General features: G+C 42.6%; 1 long non-coding RNA gene across 1 annotated transcript; it reads right to left on the bottom strand.

Moving 5' to 3' along the window:
- Window positions 1-1065: 1065 nt before the first annotated feature.
- Window positions 1066-10896, bottom strand: LOC309872499. The gene is made up of 3 exons (XR_014315911.1): window positions 10812-10896; window positions 7714-7808; window positions 1066-1151 (listed from the first exon to the last, which is right to left on the bottom strand). It is a non-coding gene; the product is annotated as an uncharacterized lncRNA (long non-coding RNA).
- Window positions 10897-18427: the final 7531 nt, after the last annotated feature.

Raw genomic sequence — 18427 nt, 5'->3', positions numbered from 1 at the left:
GGCATTTCCTATAAACTATCAGATTATTGTTGGGTTTACAAATTATGGAAACTATATTGAAAAACAACAATTTCAGGGGCACCTGGGTGGCTCAGTTGGTTGACCATCTGACTCTTGGTTTTGGCTCTGGTTATGATCTCAGGGCTGTGAAATCGAGCCTGCAGAGTGGCCCTGTGCTGGGTGTGGAGCCTGCTGAAGATTCTCCCTCGGCCCCTCCCCCCAAACAAAACAAAAAACCCCCCACAACTATTGCAAATATATACATTAAATGAATGTCAGGTACTTTAAGTTAGTACCCCCTGTGAATGGTTGCTTTGATTTATTCATCTAATCAATGTTTATTGGATACCTGCTGTGTACCAGTCACTATAGTAGGTGTTGGGGGTACAGTAATTGGGCAACTGGTCTCGGTCACCACCCCTGGGGAGCTGTAGCTGCCAGTGATGCTGCAGTGTCTGGAACACTTGGGGCACAATGGACTAATCTCAAAGGCAGCGCCTGAGCAAGGCAGGAACACCTGTCTCATAGGCTTTTTTGCTAAGTCCGTGCCAACCGTTATGATTGCCCATCTTATTCACTAGACTTATTATCAAATTCCTTTGATCAGTTTTTAAGAAAAGTAACCAGTTCTCAAAGAAGAAATATTTGGCACCATTGAGATACTCAAAAGAATATACCCTGGAGGACATCTGTGTGGCTCAGTTGGTTGAGCAACCAACTCTTAGCTTTGGCTCCGGGCTTAAGCTCATGGGTCATGGGATCGGGCCCCGTTCCCACTCTGTGCTCAGTGGGGAGTCTGCTTGAGATTCTCTCCTTCTGCCCTATCCCCCACTCTCCCTCTCTTTCTCTCAAATAAATAAATAAATCTTCAAAAAAGAAAAGAATATACCCTGAGCTCAGAAAGCAATTTCAATCCAGAAAGATGGTTCTAAGCATGTTTTGATCTTTCATGGCTCATGGTTCTTCTGAAGGCGCCATTACCCCTTATCTAAGTGCATGTTGAACTTCTACTGAGAAACTCCCATTATTTTTTCAGTTGAGGTGTACAAACCTGGCATTACTTGACCATGAGCAGGCTTCGGGTGTGGCGGTGACAACACTAGGCTGCTGTTACCCTATCACTGTCAGTGCGAAACGTTCATTTTAGACACCTGGGAAATGGGAAAATTAACCATGCCTTAAAATCAGGGAAAAGACCAGCAGTCTTGGAAATGTAATACTCAGTCTCAGATTCTATTTAGAAGTAACTGTAGGGAAAGAGGATTTTTATGAGTAATTGATATTAAACAGCTTAAATCATGGGTGTGTATTTTTCACATGAAAGCAATTTTGCCTTTCATGTCTTCTTGTTTGAAAGAATCAAAGCTCACATTTGTCAGATAAAATTGCTGCCTAAATTATCGAAGATGATTTTCACATTCTTTTGTGGAAATCAAATTTGGTAAGGTCTTAGAATTAATTTAGAAATGACAGTGGTATGTGTTTTCTTCCAGAGGAAGAAATTGCTAATTGCAGTTGAAGCATTAAATGTCCTCCTGAAAACACTCAAGCTAATGAGGTAACAAAAGCCCGGAGGACAAAAATTAAGCAAAGCAAGTTAGTTCTTGAAATGAGACTCTTGAAACCCCAACTTGAGAAAATAGAGAAGCAGGAAGAGAAGAAATTAGAAAGAGAAAAAAATGACAGAATAGGAGGCACTTATGAAGGGAAATATTTTTTGTTAAATTATCTGTTTGGCTTTTTCAATTACATGCATTGCATAGATTATACTGTGGTTTTGAAGTTGTAAAATGTGTGAGGGGGGTTGGTGTCCAGGTGGTTCCACGGTTCAGTGTCTTGATTTCGGCTCAGGTCATGATCTCAGGGTCATGAGGTGGAGCCCAAGTCAGGCGCTGTGGTTGTAGAGCCTGCTGAAGATTCTCTCTCTTCCGCTCCTTCTACCCACCCCCACCATGCACGCTCTCTTGCTCTCTCTCGCTCTATGTCTCTCCAATAAATAAATAAATAAATAATAATAATAATAATAATAACAGAAGTTGTAAAATGCATTCTCTTGCTGCTTTAAGATGTGAAAAAGAGGGACGCCTGGGTGGCTCAGTTGGTTAAGCGGCTGCCTTCGGCTCAGGTCATGATCCCAGCGTCCTGGGATCAAGTCCCACATCAGGCTCCTTGCTCGGCAGGGAGCCTGCTTCGCCCTCTGCCTCTGCCTGCCACTCTGTCTGCCTGTGCTTGCTCTCTCTCTCTCTCTAATAAATAAATAAAATCTTTAAAAAAAAAAAAAAAAAGATGTGAAAAAGAGGAGCCCCCGGCTGGCTCAGTCAGTAGAGCACTCAACTCTCAACCTTGAGTTTGTAAATTCAAGCCCCACGTTGGGTGTAGAGATTTCTTAAAAAGAAAAAAAAGATCTTTTTTAAAAAAGTGTAAAAAAGAGGGGCGCCTGGGTGGCTCAGTGGGTTAAAGCCTCTGCCTTCAGCTCTGGTCATGATCCCAGGGTCCTGGGATCAAGCCCCACATCAGGCTCTCTGCTCAGCAGGGAGCCTGCTCCCCCCGCCCCACCCTCCGCCTGCCTCTCTGCCTACTTGTGATCTCTGTCTGTCAAATAAACAAATAAAATCTTAAAAAAGAAATTTTTAAAGAAAGTGTAAAAAAGAAAGACCTCCCCTTACCTGTGTCTTAGGTGTGCAGGATTGCAAACCCAGATGTTTACCCAGCGGATCCCAGAGAAGGCTGCTCGGAATGGAGGCACTGGCGTCCTTGGAAGGGTCAGTTGCTCTGGGCTCCACTGTCTGTGGGCCGGGGAAGTGTGGGCCCAGCGCTGCTAGACATTTCAGATATTCAGAAGGACGCTGTTTGGACTCCCCCAAAAACCAGCCCTGAGACTTGGATTTGGGAGCAAGGGTTTATTTGGGAGGGGGTTACAGGAACTGATGGAGAAGTGGGGAAGCCCTGCAGCCCCAGCCACCTGGCAACCACTGGGAAGAGGGACTGGGGAAATTGCCTCGTCTAGTCAAAGGAACTGTTTGGAGGTTTCATTCATTATCTGAAGGCTTCTTCAGATACTGGTACTGAAGGCTTCTTAATAATTGTTTGCAGGGCGCCTGGGTGGCTCAGTGGTTAAGCCGCTGCCTTCGGCTCAGGTCATGATCTCAGGGTCCTGGGATCGAGTCCCGCATCGGGCTCTCTGCTCAGCAGGGAGCCTGCTTCCTCCTCTCTCTCTCTCTCTCTGCCTGCCTCTCTGCCTACTTGTGATTTCTCTCTGTCAAATAAATAAATAAAATCTTTAAAAAAAAAAAATTGTTTGCAGACAATGGAAAAAGTTTTCTGAATGTGCCCTGAACCCAGGATTTAAGGTAGGCTCTTTTTCTTTTAGGCATAGAATGCAGTATTCAAAAAATTAGAGCATTGTTATATCTGGAATGCATGACAAGAGTAAGCTCTGGAAGACATGGAGGGGGAAAGGTAAATTATTACTCCTGAGGGAAGAGGACAAAAACTCTTAAAAATGAGGTCCGCAGGGCACCTGGGTGGCTCAGTCGTTAAGCATCTGCCTTCCACTCAGGTCATGATCCCAGGTTCCTGGGATCAAGCCCCACATTGGGAATCCTGCTTCTCCCTCTCCCACACCCCCTGCTTGTGTTCCCTTTCTCGCTGTGTCTCTCTGTCAAATATATAAATAAAATCTTTAAAAATAAAATAAAATGTGAAATACTTATTAAATAATTTTTAAAAATGAGGTCTACAGCTGGCTAGTTAGCTTAGTTGGGGAGAATATGACTCTGACACTGCCAACATTATGGTTTTGATTCTGTCCCCAAACAGACCAAGAAAGGCATTAGTTCTGGTGTTTAATAAAAATTAATTAAAAAAAAATAATAAAGTGAGGTATGAATAGCACAGCAGAATTGGTTTGGGGAGGCAGTTGGTAATACCTGACCACCAACTAACTGTAAACAGGAAATACAATGCTGCTTTCCTTTTAAGTGTGAGGTTTAAAATGGTCTGATCCTCTAGCTCCTTTGGAGCGCTGGCAGTAATTCCTGTATGCAGGGCAGGGGTACTGTGCTACGTATGTGCCCTTTGCCCTCCTTGCTCGACTGCATCTTGATTTACACACCTGCCCCAAAGGTGCATGTTCTGCTTGCCTCTGTCTCTGAGTTGCAAAATAATTTCTTTTAGGATTTTATTTATTTATTTGAGAGAGAAAGAGAGAGCAGGAGCAGGGGGAGGGGCAGAGGAAGAAGGAGCAGAAAACTCACTGCTGAGCAGGGAGAGCACAACATGGGGCTCGATCCCAGGACCCCGAGATCATGATTTGAGCCAAAGCCAGGCATTTAGCTGACTGAGCCACCCAGGTGCCCTGCAAAATAATTCTTACAAGTGAAGGAAGAAAAAAATAATGAAGATGGATGTTGTTAAGTAATAAGGTTCAATCAGGTAAGTTTGAAGATGTAATTGGCTTTATTAAATGATTCATGAATTGGGCAGCATCCCATCAAGCAAATAGAGAGGCACTCAAGGAGTTACACAAAATGGAAGGTTTTTCTAGAAAGAGCATGGAGGCAAGAAAGTTAGTAGGAGAAGAAAAGAACTAGGAGAGGGTGCTCTTTAGGGAGGAAAACAAGGTGTTTTATCAAGCAGATAACTTCATCTTCTTTGGGGGAGGACGGGGCCCAAGACGCAGACTTATCCACAGGAACTGAAATATTCCCGGCCAACAGGTTCAGACTGTATTTCTGGGGGAGGTTGAAATTAAAATTCGATTACATATTAAGCATCAGTTTGGGAACTCAGTCTAAGTAACACCATTTAGGGCCTGTGGGGCTTTTATTTTTATTTATTTATTTATTTATTTTTAAAGATTTTATTTATTTATTTGACAGAGAGAGATAACAGTAGACAGAGAGGCAGGCAGAGAGAGAGAGGGAAGCAGGCTCCCTGCTGAGCAGAGAGCCCGATGCGGGACTGGATCCCAGGACCCTGAGATCATGATCTGAGCCAAAGGCAGCGGATTAACCCACTGAGCCACCCAGGCGCCCAGGCCTGTGGGGCTTTTAAAAACAATATTAAATACTGACATAAATGAATCAGTGAGCCCAGGTCACTTTATACAGACAGTATATGAAAGCTCCCGTCGTCACTGTTTATCTCTCAGAAACACTCTTTCCTCAGCCTCCAGGACACCAAGGTTACTCCTTCTCAGTGTCCTTTGCTGGCTCCTTACCCTCTCCTCAACTTCTCATCACTGGTAGCTCAGGACTCAGTCTTGACCTCTTCTCCCTACACATGTTCTTTATATGCTTTTATCCAGGTCTATCACTTTCAATATTTATGTCTACTTCAATGAACTTTCCTTAGGGAACCTTGCTTAGACTTTCTGGAGTAACCTTCCGCATAAGTTAGCTTTTCCCCAAGTTAATGTCTCCCAAGTACCAGGGGAGATGGGGAGATTGTATGAAAAATCATCTAAGCTTTCCTCCCTTTCCATGTGCCTGCTCCTGTGCAAGAGGACCCTAATGTTCCTTCCAATAAGAAGTGGGATTTATCACTTCATCCTTCGAATCAGGCCCTGCATTGTGACTTGCTTTGACAAAGAATGCAGTAGAAGTGACAGTGTGGGACTTCTGACCCCAGGCCCCAGGATGCTTTGTGGCTTCTACTTTTGCCCTCCTTAGGATTCGACTCTGAGACTGCCTTGTAGAGCCTCAGTCTATGCTAGGGGAGGATGAGAAGGCTGGGGGAGTAGATGAGCCCTTCCATCTGAAGCCTCTAAATTAACCAGCTGACAACTAGCATCTACCATGTACCAGCAGAGGTGATCTCAAACCATTCAGCACCAGTCCAGCTGCCAGTTGATTGTAGCCACTAAGTGATGTGGGCAAGGCCAGATCACCCAGCAGAGTCCAGACCAAACTGCTCACCCACAGAATCGTGAGCAAAAATTATAGTTGTTTGAAGCCACTACCTTTTGATTATAGTTGTAATAATAGAAATAATAGTTGGTTACGCAGCGAAAGCTAACTTACGTGGAAGGCTACTCCAGAAAGTCTAAGCAAAGTTCTCCAGCCCTTCAGCTTGGCTGAACAAGTCTCCCAGCAATGGGGGAGTCCCCAGCAAGGCAGGGAAGCAGAAGGATGAGGGTGAACTATTTGCCAAGCTGCAAGTAAACTCAGAAGTAGGCCAAGGGAAGGTGGGATAAGGCACAAATGGCATTTGGTAACTACCCAAACCGTTTCTTCCCAAATCTTTTCTTTCTTTCTTTCTTTCTTTCTTTCTTTCTTTCTTTCTTTCTTTCTTTCTTTCTTTTTTTAAGATTTTATTTATTTGTTTGAGAGAGAAAGAATGAGAGAGAGAGAGAGAGGAAGAGAGAGCAGAGGGTCAGAGAGAGAAGCAGACTCCCCGCTGAGCAGGGAGTCCTGGACTCGATCCTCTGACTCCAGGATCATGACCTGAGCCAAAGCCAGTTGCTTAATCATCTGAGCCACCCAGGTACACCCCCCGCCCCACCCAAATCTTTTCTAATCCAGTAAGTGCTGACTCCATTCTCTTCTTGTTCAAGGTAGAAACTCCATCCCTACACTCATCAATTTATTTCACACTCTACAGTAAAATCCTTCTAATGTTATCTTTAAAATATACCCAGAATCCAAATATTTCTCATTATCTCCCTCATGACAACTTCTAGTCGAAGTCCTCACCATCTTTCAGTTGGATTGTGGCAAGAGCCAGAGCGACTATTAAAAGATGAGCCTGGAGCAGGGAGGGACAGTCCCAGGCTGACTCTTTTAAGGCCCAAGTCCCTTAACCTTCCAATCAACATTTTCCCTCCCTTTGGGGATACATGTGGGATTTGCCCACTATGGCTATAAATTATTGTTCTCTAGTAAATCACCCCAGGTTCTGGGAGGACCTTTCTCAGATTGTGCATAATTATAAAGTTATGTGGAAAAAAAACTTTGTCTAAAAGCTGTATTGGCAAGCTGCCTCACGGGGTGCTGGGAGAGCAGAAGGGAACCTGCCCCAGAAGGAGCCTCAGGGTGGGGATGGGTCAGGACTAACATCCGGTGGCCAAGTGTTCTTTTCTAGGAGAGCAAACACTAACGGATGCAGAAGCCTCTCTCCTCAGAGGCCAACTGCCCTCCCTTTGAAATGGGTGTGTGTGTGTGTCTGTGTGTGTGTATGTGTTCAGACATTTGAAGATGAGCAGATCTTACTGCAATGGAAACCAGGTGGTAAAAGCGAAACATTATGTACTATATTCTGTACAGACAAGGCAGAGCAACTGATTACTCCTTTGATTGGTCTCTAGGTCTCATGCTCTCCTGAAAATTCCACCATATCATTATCTCCTTTCTAAGGGGAGGCGTGTGTGGTGGGGGTGGGATGGGGACAAAGAACTAAACTAGGCTTACCTGAGGAATTCTGGCCAGTGTCTATAGTTTACCTCCTTACTGGGAAAACACACAGAGAGAGCCCTTGACAATGTTTAAGAGGTTTTTTTCCCAACTAAAGGAGAGCGGGGAATGGAAAATTAGACCTTAATCTCTACTCTTTTGGATCCATAAATGCTGGTTCTCCTTCAGTTCTTCTCTCCCTTATTTCCCAAAGTCCCGCCTTGAACCTCTCCTTATTTTCTGTCCCTTCTTCCCCACTACACCTTTTGTTACCACTACCAGGGGTAACCAATACTCCCAACAAAAATAATGTAACACTTACCCCCTTCTTTCTTCTGTCTTGCAAATGTTGCATCCTTGGGCTTCTACTGAAAATCAGCATCTTTTCCTGAGCCCTTAATCCCAGTTCTGCTGGCTCTGCAAAAAGGAAAGGGAAGCTGACGCTTTGCTTGCTTCTCCCACCCCCACCTCTTGAGGAGTGATGAGCTCTGGATCCTAGGGGGCCAGTGAGACCTTCACTCCTGCTGGCTTCCTTCCAGAGCATAACACCAAACACACCTCCACAGCGAAGGAAGCATGTTCTTCGGAAGCCCTGCATCTCTTCTACACAAAGAACCTTACTCCTATTCACACAATCTCTCACCTCATTACATTATATTTGCCCTCCCCCCTGCCTGGGTCACATTAAAGCACGATGACCTTGAATGACACCATGAAAGCAAAGGCATCCCTTCACTCTTTGCCCAAATCTCTGAGGGGCAGGGGCAGGGGTGGACGGAGCTCAGAGCTCTGGTTTACTCTGCCTCTATGCTGCCCAGTTGTAAAGTGGGTTTAACAGCAGGTTTGACAATATGTGCAGCCGCCTTGACTTAGAACACGTGACTCTTCATTCTCTGTCCCACTTGCTTTGCAACCACATTCCTTTTCTTTTTTTTAAAAGATTTATTTATTTGACAGACAGAGATCACAAGTAGGCAGAGAGGCAGGCAGAGAGAGAGGTAGAAGCAGGCCCCAGGCTGAGCAGAGAGCCCAATGGGGGGATTGATTTTAGGACCCTGGGATCATGACCTGAGCTGAAGGCAGATGCTTAACCAACTGAGCCAACCATGCATCCCTATTCTTTTTTTTAATTTAATTTTTAAAAAAATTTAAAAAGATTTTATTTATTTGACGAGAGAGAGACAGCAAGAGAGGGACCACAGCAGGGGGAGTGGGAGAGGGAGAAGCCAGGCTTCCCGTGGAGCAGGGAGCAAGATGCAGGACTCAATCCCAGGACTCTGGGATCATGACCTGAACCAAAGGAAGATACTTAATGACTGAGCCACCCAGGCACCCCTTAATTTAATTTTATTTTTTAATACTGTTTTATTAATTTATTTTTTTCTCTTTTAATTTTTATTTTTTATAAATACATAATTTGTTATTAGCCCCAGGGGTACAGGTCTGTGAATCGCCAGGTTTACACACTTCACAGCACTCACCATAGTACATATCTTCCCCAATGTCCATAACCCCACTGCCCTCCCCCTCCCCACTCCCCCTCAGTTTGTTTTGTGAGATTAAGAGTCTCTTATGGTTTGTCTCTCTCCCAATCCCATCTTGTTTCATTTATTCTTTTCCTACCCCCTAAACCCCCACGTTGCATCTCCACTTCCTCATATCAGGGAGATCATATGATAGTTGTCTTTCTCTGATTGACTTATTTTGCTAAGCATAATACCCTCTAGTTCCATCCACGTCGTCGCAAAAGGCAAGATTTCATTTCTTTTGATGACTGCATAGTATTCCATTGTGTATATATACCACATCTTCTTTATCCATTCATCTGTTGATGGACATCTAGGTCCTTTCCATAGTTTGGCTATTGTGGACATTGCTGCTAAAAACATCCGGGTGCACCTGCCCCATTGGATCATTACGTTTGTATCTTTAGGGTAAATACCCAGTAGTGCAATTGCTGGGTCATAGGGTAGCTCTCTTTTCAACTTCTTGAGGAACCTCCATGCTGTTTTCCAGAGTCGTTGCACCAGCTTGCATTCCCACCAACAATTTCTCTGCATCATCGCCAGCATCTGTCCCCTTAATTTTATTTTTAAAAGTAATCTCTACACCCAACATGGGACTCCACTTACAACCTTGAGATCGAGAGTCACATGCTCTTCCAACTAGGCCAGTCAAGTGTCCTGAGTAGGATCTATTCTAAGAACCAAAAAAATCCTGTGCTTTCCTTGAAAGAAACTACTGTTTGATTTCTGAGTCTACTTAGAACATAAACTGATTATGTCTTGAAGGTAACATTCTGTAAATTGTAGGGGAAGTTGGGGGCAGTTGAACCAGCAGAGGACTCTGAGCCTGCTTTTGTCATTAACTAGTTGCACAATATAGCATTTTTTTTTTAAACAATATAGGCTTTGCCTGGGATATTTAATTCCTTCCTCTGCAAAATGGAAAGGATACTCTACCTACCAGGTTGGATGGGAATCCCCAATGATACGATATGAAATACTTTGAAAACTACAGTGTTACACAAACAAAAGATTCTTGTTTATTATTTGCTGTTTTTAAACTTTCCTCCTTTCCTCTTTTTTTCAAACATGTACTTCCTAAGTGGTTCCAGAAGTGATGATAGGCCCTGGAGAGTCTTCTCGTCTAGTGCACTTGCCCATCTGATCTGGAAATATTAGTTCAGGGTCTCCTTGTGAAAGAAAGAAATGCTGAGGCAAAATACAATTTCTCTCTACTTCCTAGAGAGCAAAGCAAATTTACAAGATCCTATCAAAAATATAGGAGAAAGAACGTCTGAAAATTTCTTGATGAGCAAGGAAAATAACAAAGAGAATGAATAGTGTGGTACTCATTATTCATTACATATATATGTCCATAATGCCACTTATTTAGTGGGCTGTTTTATATTGGTGAAAATTTTTAGAAATGTACTTTGTTTGGCTTCCTCTTGGCCTATTTTGGTTCCTCTGCCTCCATATTTCTCATGAAATATTTCAGTCCCTCAGCCACACTTTCTCTTGGCATAGTTTTCAAGAATAGAACGTTTAGGCTTGGCAAAAGGACACGGTAGCTTACTCAGTCCATCTGAGTGCCACAGGGTAGCTTATTTTCATAATAAAGTATACCATGCTTCTTTTTGTTAGTAATTCAGGATGAACAGGGTCCCTGGCTGGCTCTGTTGGTAAGGCACAGGACTCTTGACCTTGAGTTCAAGCCCCACAGTGGGCATAGAGATTACTTAAAAAAAAAGAAAAAAATTTAGGATGAACTTACAAGTATTTGAGAAGGGCTCCATTGTTTTTCTTTATAATGTTGATTCCCTGTTTTGCATTTCTTCCCTAATAGACAAATGCAGGGGATGTTTTTCTTTTTGGAAAAAAGTGAGCGTTTTTCAAGGAAAAGTAAAATACAGACCTCAGTGTACATGTTGAACATCACAGGCACTTGTAGCTTGTGGAAATTCAGAAATGTTCCTTCTTCCCGAAGCATGTTTCAGGATGGGCTGGGTGCTGCTGTTGAATTGAAAACTGTGTTCTGTCACATGTGAGTAAGTGACTGCGGCTTAAACAAGAAACAGGAAGGCTCAAACAGGATTAACACAAGAGTTTGGAGGTTAGCCTTTGCTTTGTTGATTCTGTGGCTCAAAGGTGTGAGGGCCATAGTTTCTCAGGTTTCCCTTGGGCTTTCCCTCATGCTGATGACTACTCTGGCTCTAACCACCACATTGAAGTTCAGGAAGGAAGGGAGAAGAAAAGAGAAAAGGCAAAGACCAAAAGGCCAAGCCCCCCAAATCTTTCCCTCTTGAAGGCCTTACCTGAAAACCTACTTACCTCTCTCTGCCCGGGGTTGGTATCACGTTACCACCTAGCTGTAAGGAAGTTTGGGAAGGATAATTTTGTGTTGTTTTGTTGTCACCTGGGCAAACTGCCACCTCCGGCAAAAGTAGGGGACTAATAATAAGGAAGAAAGGGAAAAATAGTTTCACGAAACAACTGACAGTTTCTACTACACTCTTTTCTTGGAAAAAAATATCACTATGTCAAGATTATGTCTACAACCTAATGGTTATTTTCTAATTATAACAGCAACATAGGAGCTGTAAGGGCTGGTTTGAATTTCTCAATACTATCACTAAAGCAAGTCAGTTATCTTGTTTGGGGGGGAGTAGTTTCTAATGGAAATATTATAGACTCAACACTGTAGTTGGTGGGTCTTGAGAGGATATTTGTTTTTGTTTTGAAAGGATATTTATATGGCTTGTTTGCAATAGAGTGGTTTTGAGGAGAAAATAACTACCCATACATCATAAGTACAGTCTCCCTTATGACTGCTTTAGTGCACGAGGTGTAATGGACGGAGAACTGGCTTTGAAATTAGACACACCTGGATCTGCCCTATGGGCTATTTTTTAAAAGTCTCTTAAGTGACCTTCCTCTTTCGCGCTTGCACTTACAGGCCGTTCTCATCCAGCCGCAGAATGACCGTAATGCTGTCAGATCATTCTCCCATCTCACCAGAAGCCCGATCCTTGCAGCGGCTCTCAAGATCGCCTCCTTCTCTGCCGGCACCCCCAACCTGCCCCATGTCTTTCTGACCTTATCTCCTGTCTCCTTATCTCCAGCCACCACAGCCTCCTCTCTGTTCCGTAAACATCCGAGGCACAACCTGCTCGGAGCTCCGCACTGGCTCTTCTTTGCCTGCCGCACTTTCCCCACTGATGGCCACTGGGGCCACCCCTCACCCTTTCAGGCCTTTGTCGGAAGGTCACACTCCCTCACCTCCTCAGTTAAATCTGCAGCATGAGGGGCCCCTGGTGGTGCAGTTAAGCATCCGACTCTTAACTTTCAGCTTGGATCACCGTCTCAGGTCAGATGGAGCCCTGGGTCTGGCTCTGCCATCAATGTGGAGTCTGCTCAGGATTCCCTGCCCTTCCCTCATTCGCGTGCGCTCTCTCACTCTCTCAAATAAATAAATAAATAAAATCTTAAGAAAAAATTTGCAGCATGATCTCCCCCCCATCTCCCTTCTCTGCTTCATTTGTTTCCTATAGCACTTGAATTTATTAGCACCATCTTTTTGTTTCCTTTAAGTGGTGGAAGGGAACTAAAACTTTTGCTCCTAGTCCAGTATCTTTTTTTGTTTAAGATTTTTATTTATTGACAGAGAGAGACACAGAGCAAGAGAGGGAACATAAGCAGCGGGAAGTGGGAAAGAGAGAATCATGCTTCCCACCGAGCAGTGAGTTCTAGCGGGGCTAGAACCCAGGACCCTGGGATCATGACCCTAGCTGAATGTGGACGATTAACGACTGAGCCACCCAGGCACCCCTCCAGTATCTTCTTTTAATTAAGTTATTTTTTTCTAAGTAATACAGTAAGGAAAAAAAAAAATTCAAACAGTTCCAAAAGTACCCAGTACTGTGTGTGGAGAAGAGACAAAGCCAGAAGCCTAGTGTTGAAATTGTCCCATATCCACCAATAGGAAAGGACAATGACAAAACCAAAACCCCTCAGCTAACATCTACAAGGGATAAGATAGAGCCACCAATACCAAAATGGAAAAATAAGACCCTCATGGTGTCAGGGAGAATGTGAAAGGAAGTGGAAAAGTCAAAGGCGCTTTTGGAGGCACCAAGAATCCAAAAGCCCTAAAATTGGCAATAGTGGAGTAGGCTGAGGACAGCAGCAGAAACGGGGGCAGACTTTGTAGTCTCCAATACACAGTTGAGTAGGAAGAGCCTACAGGAAGGTCTGAGAATGCTGAAGTGGTCTAGGGTCGCAAAAGGACCAAAGCATCTTCCCAGGAAAAAGTCTCACACTGAGGTGAAAAAAAATTTTTTTAAGTAAGCTCTACCCCTGATGTGGGGCTTGAACTCACAAACCTGAGTTGGATGCTCTACGAACTGAGCCAGCCAGGACCCCCTGGCTACTCAGCTACCCTCAGTAGGGACAACAGGGAGAAAGAAAATAGGAGACTCATGTAAAAGCTCATGGGTGAGCAGAGTAGAAAAATCTCAGAAAGTTCAAGCCCACATTTATTTTAATAACATCATACAAACAGCAAAGTTTAAAGCTGATGGAGAAGGGGTGCCTGGGTGGCTCAGTCAGGTAATTGTCTGACCCCTTTTTTCCCCCAAGATTTTATTTATTTATTCATGAGAGACAGAGAGAAAGAAGCAGAAGAGAAACAGAGTCCTCGCAGAGAAGGGAGCCTGATGCGGGACTCAGTCCCAGGACTCAGGATCACAACCTGAGCCGAAGGCAGACACTCAACTAACTGAGACACCCAGGAGCCCCAGGTGTCTGACTCTTGATCTCAGCTCAGGTCCTCATCTCAGGGTCCTGAGTTCAAGCTCTATTTTGGGCCCCATGCTGGGTGTGGAGCCTACTTAAAAAGAATAAAAAAAAAAAAAAAAAAGAAAAGAAAAAAAAAGGGGGGGGTGTTGCGGTTAGAGGAGGTAACCTGCCACAGGCCCAGAGAGTCCAAACACATTCTTGCTAAATAAGCCAGGATGCAAGGTCCTGACCACTATTTACCCGGGGTCATTTTCTCAGGGTTTTGTTTGTAGCAAGCAAGCTTCAAGGCTGAAGTAATGTCTCTCCCACCTCTACCTCCAGACAAATTACAGTCTTGTTTCCACCTACTCTGAAAGTTGCTACTTCCCCCAATCTCAGTTCTTCTCTTACAACACAGGCCACCCCAATGTGAAGGCATACATACACAATGGTCTCTTCGCATCGCATCTCCTCCGTGGAACTCGGGGGACAAAGGAAACCAGCTCAAATAGACAACATGCCGACACGTCAGCTATTGGTTTTACTATGAGTAACAGTCCTTTGTCTTTGACACAGGAGTCTCATGTTTTCTGACAACATCCATGAGACTGAGGCATGCCAACTCATGAACTGACAACAAGTGTAAAGTACTAGACTCTGCACAGTTTGTAACAGAAGCTAGAAAAGCTTTCCTGAGCTGCTTCTAACTCATTTCACTTAAAACATTAGCAAAGTAAAAGGATCACAATTGAATCCTATTTTAAAGCATTGTTTTTAAAATTTTTAGAAGATTTTATTTGTTTATTTGACAGAGAGAGAACACAAGCAGGAAAAGGAGCAGGCAGAGGAGAGGGAGAAGCAGGAAGCTACAGAGCAGGAAGCCTGATGCGGGGCTTGATCCCAGGACACTGGGATCATGACCCAAGCTGAGTGCAGATGCTTAACTAACTGAGCCACCAGGGCGCCCCCAATTTTTTTTTTTTTTTTAAATAAGAGAACAAGAGAAGAATTTCTCTTTGGGCAATGAAGGCACAGAAGAAAAATATACACACAAAAGAAATGAAAATATAGCCATCATATTTCAGAATGAGCTAAAAGAAAATGCTAAAAGAAAATATTCATATAGTGAGAAAAATTTGAAGTAAAGTGATTTGAAAAAGATTTAAAAAGTGAAGTAAAAAACCCAGGAAAGATCAGAAGTAAATGAAAATAATCATTTCAAAAACGAAGACTGGAGAGAATAAAACACAAAAATTAATGTGTTAAGGGGTGCCGGCTGGCTCAGTCAGAAGAGCATGGGACTCTTGAGCTTGAGATTGTGGGTTCAAGCCCCATGTTGGGTGTAGAAATTACACACATACACACACACACACACACACACACAGAAAGCTTAAAAAAAAAAAAAAGACACACTGTATTCCTGGGGAAACTGGGTCAGGAGGCCAACACTGAGACACAGTCTATTAATAAATAGACAAATAGACAAATAAAATCTGTCAAATAGACAAATAAAATCTTAAAAAAAATCAAAATTTAAAAAATAAATAAATGAGGAAAAATAACTAGAGTAAATATTCTAAATATTAACATATCTGCTTTCAGAGCTAGGAAATCTCATAAACCATGGTTTTAGTTTTTTTCATTTATTAGTTGCTAGACAGATTCTGAATATTGGGATTTTTTAAAAGTAGAATTAAAAAAATATAGCATATACCTGTTTTTTTTTCCTCTGTAGAAACAAACAAATTCCTATAAAAGTTATTCCTATAATTGGTACAGATAAAGGATGGTACAGATAAATTGGCCAACCATAGGCCACATCAGCACAACTTATAAGCTATATGAATTGAGAATGCCTAGAGCTTTTGGACAAAGTAATCCCTTTATTTTTTTTTAAAAGATTTTATTTATTTATTTGCCAGACAGAGATTACAAGTAGGCAGAAAGGCAGGCAGAGAGAGAGAGAGAGAGAGAGAGAGAAGAGGAAGCAGGCTCCCTGCTGAGCAGAGAGCCCGTGCGGAGCTCAATCCCAGAACCCTGGATCATGACCTGAGCTGAAGGGGAGGCTTTAACCCACTGAGCCACCCAGGCGCCCTATAATCACTTTCTTTAGACCATAATATATTGACAAAGCTTTATTGACTAAAACCTCCTTTCACAAAACCTTGTTTCCGTCTATAACAACCACCAAGAACACACATCTACACACAGGCATATGAAGGTTGAGAAGGGTAAAAATTTTTTATAAGCAGTAAGGCAGTATTTTAAGGCTGATGATTTTTTTTTAAAAGATTTTATTTATTTATTTGACAGAGAGAAATCACAAGTAGATGGAGAGGCAGGCAGAGAGAGAGAGGGAAGCAGGCTCTCTGCTGAGCAGAGAGCCCGATGCGGGACTCGATTCCAGGACTCTGAGATCATGACCTGAGCCGAAGGCAGCGGCTTAACCCACTGAGCCACCCAGGCGCCCCAAGGCTGATGATTTTTATTGCTTATGTCTAAATGTTGAAATCTTTGCTAGTCTCAAATTATTAGAATTAATTTAAAAATATCATCCATAAAAATAATTCCTTTGAGGCATGTGAATTTTATTGTGTAGATGAAATGTGATAAAAGTGATTTCTAAAATTTTCTATCATATACATACGTATACTTGTATGTGCTTATGTAATATACATAATATATATCTTATATATACTATATGAAGATAAAAATTAGTATATATAGTTAAGTATATTAAAGTTATTACATTAAGTGTATTTATCTATGTAGAATGTGCATACTATATATGTAGAATACACATATTAAGTGTACATATGTGTGTGTATATATATTATATAATATATATAATATATAAAATCACTTAATCCTCCAATATCCAGTTGATTTCTTCTGAAGAAGTATGTTTGAGGCCAGTAGGTAACCCAGTGATATTTTTCTTATTTAAGGGGAAAAGAGCATAACCTTCTTCTTGATGCTAAGCTAATCCTGAATAACAGAGAATCCCATAAGTGAAAAGAATTATGGAGCAAATTCTGATGATACAAATGTACAACATTCTCAGTTACCGACCACCTGAAAACTATATTTGATTTAATCTTTAAGACTGACTTCTGCCTGGGCGCCTGGGTGGCTCAGTGGGTTAAGCCACTGCCTTCGGCTCAGGTCATGATCTCAGGGTCCTGGGATCGAGTCCCGCATTGGGCTCTTTTTTCAGCAGGGAGCCTGCTTCCCTCTCTCTCTCTCTCTGCCTGCCTCTCCATCTACTTGTGATTTCTGTCAAATAAATAAATAAAATCTTTAAAAAAAAAAAAAAAGACTGACTTCTGCCCATCACTGTGTAATGCCACATGATAAAGAGATGCTTCAGTTATCAACCTGATATCTTCTAAAAGAAAATTTTTGAATTTGCATAGAAAGATTTGAAACTGCCAGTGTCTTGTAAGTTTGGCTCTGAGTTTACCAGATCACTGTCTTTTAAAAAAAAATTTTAAAAGAGATTTTATTTATTTATTTGACAGAGAGAGAGACAGTGAGAGAGGGAACATAAGTGGAAGAGTGGGAAAGGGAGAGGCAGGCTTCCTGCTGAGCAGGGAACCCAATGCGGGGTTTGATCCCAGGTCCCCAAGATCATGACCTTAGCCGAAGGCAGCCACTTAACTGACTGAGCCACCCTGACGCCCCTTACCAGATCACGGTTTTTTAAAAAAGTGGCCTGGGGGTGCCTGGGTGGCTCAGTTCGTTAAGCATCCGACTTCGGCTCAGGTCATGATCTTGGGGTCCTGGGACTGAGGCCCGTTTGGGGCTCTGAACTCAACAGGAAGTCTGCTTCTCTCTCTTCCTCTGCCTGTCCCCCTGGTCATGCTCTCTCTCTTTCTCTCTAATACATAAAATCTTTTTTAAAAGAGTGGTTCAAGGGGTACCTGGATGACTCAGTGGGTTAAGCTTCTGCCTTCGGCTCAGGTCATGATCTCATGGTCCTGGAATCGAGCCCCACATTGGGCTTTCTGCTCAGTGGGGAGCCCGCTCCCTCCCACCCCCGCCTGCCTCTCTGCCTACTTATGATCTCTGTCAAAAATAAATAAAATCTTTTTTTAAAAAAAGTGGTTCAAACATTCTTTTTTTTTTTTTTTCCTTCCAAAGATATCTATCTATTTTTTTGAGAGACAGACAGGGAGAGAGTATGCGGGAGTAAGGGGTAGGGAATGAGGAGGGGCAGAGGGAGAGGAAGAGAGAGAATCTCAAGCAGACTTCATGTTGAGCACTGAGTCCAACTTGGGGCTCCATTCCACGACCCTGAGATCATGACCTGAGCCAACTGAGTCATCCAAGTGCACCCAATTATTATTATTATTTTTTTTTCAATTATTATTTTTAATACAATATTTAAATCACTTTGTATCTCATTGAAATAGAAGTATGGTTAGTTAACATTTCTTCAGGAATATTCTGTCCTCTGACACCAATTATTCGAATAGCCTAGTTTCCAAAGAGTTTTTTCCCATACATGGTATCATTCAATTCTTCCTACAGTCACCCAAATAGGTACTACTCCCATTTTTAAAGAAAAGAAAACTGAACATTGATCCTGAAACCAAGTCCCACACTGTTCTCATGAAACTGAGAAGGGATAGAATGAGGAGCAAAGTCACATTTTAAATATTACAATTTGTGGATTGTGTTTCACAGGCTTTCAATAAATTAAAAGGGAGATAATTTTAATCCCATGTGTACTCATTCTGAAATATAATTAAA

The sequence above is a fragment of the Mustela nivalis genome, assembly GCF_964662115.1.
Source record: "Mustela nivalis genome assembly, chromosome: 8".
Taxonomy (NCBI): Eukaryota; Metazoa; Chordata; class Mammalia; order Carnivora; family Mustelidae; genus Mustela; species Mustela nivalis.
Note: the sequence above shows the minus strand (reverse complement) of the source record. Positions and strands in the feature narration are given on the sequence as shown.